The 1067-nt window shown below is 57.1% G+C and overlaps 1 pseudogene across 1 annotated transcript; it reads right to left on the reverse strand.

Moving 5' to 3' along the window:
* Positions 1 to 6: 6 nt before the first annotated feature.
* On the reverse strand, positions 7 to 754 carry LOC110595087 (annotated as a pseudogene). Its single transcript, XR_002481598.1, has one exon. The product of XR_002481598.1 is annotated as a keratin, type I cytoskeletal 18 pseudogene (transcript).
* Between the last annotated feature and the right edge of the window lie 313 nt (positions 755 to 1067).

Raw genomic sequence — 1067 nt, forward strand, 5'->3', positions numbered from 1 at the left:
TCTGAGATTTGGGGGCATCTACCTCCACGGTCAACCCAGAGCTGGCAATCTGGGCTTGTAGGCCTTTTACTTCCTCCTCATGGTTCTTCTTCATGAAGAGCAGCTCTTCCTTGAGGGCCTCGATCTCTGTCTCCAGCTGCAGCCGGGTGACATTGGTGTCATCGATGACCTTGCGGAGCTCCTGGATGTCACTCTCCACGGACTGGCGCATGGCCAGCTCTGTCTCATACTTGACTCTAAAGTCATCATCAGCAAGACAGGCGTTGTCTGTCTGCAGAACGATGCGGGCATTGTCCACAGAAGTTGCAAAGATCTGAGCCTTCAGGTCCTCGATGGTCTTGAAGTAAGGTCCCTAGTCTCTGACCTGGGGTCCCTTCTTCTCCAGGTGTTCCCGGAGTTTGCTCTCCAGCCTCCAGTTCTCGGTCTCCAGGCTCCTCACCCTCTCCAGGGAGGAGGCCAGGCGGTCGTTCAGCTCTTGCATGGTCTCCTTCTCGCTCTGGATGCCCCCCAGACTCCCGGCCATCCCTGTAGCCAGGCCCCCGGACCCCCAGCCGCCCTGAAAACTGGTGGAGCAGGACACAGAGATCTGGGAGCCCGAGCCGCTGGCGCCTGCATAGACGCTGGCCGCGCTGCTGGTGGGCCGCAGGCTGGGTGGTGGGATGGAGCCCAGGGACCAGTAGTTGGAGGGGTAGGTGGTGGAGCGAGTGGTGGAGCAAGTGGTGGCAGTGGAGGAGAGCCAGACGGTAGTACTCATGTTCCCAATACACTATTCTTTCTGTGAAATTGGACACAAAATCTTCTGTGAAATTATTCTTTATTTACATAGTTTGACATTGTAACTACAACCAACCACACTGTCGTCAGTGGCCTGCAGGGAATTTTTCTTGGCCACTTTCCTCTGCCCCTGCTGGGTACAGGGAGGAGCCCTCAAGATGAACCAAGGTGGGACTGGCAGTGAAGCAGGGAGGAAAGTGGCCTCTGCTTTCCTGCCCCCTTCCTGACACCGTCACTTGTCCCCTGATGCTCTGACTAGACAGGTGGGCCCCTGGACCTGGCAGCCATGCGGT

This window comes from Carlito syrichta, unplaced genomic scaffold, assembly GCF_000164805.1.
Source record: "Carlito syrichta isolate Samal-C Ts95f unplaced genomic scaffold, Tarsius_syrichta-2.0.1 Scaffold255043, whole genome shotgun sequence".
Lineage (NCBI taxonomy): Eukaryota > Metazoa > Chordata > Mammalia > Primates > Tarsiidae > Carlito > Carlito syrichta.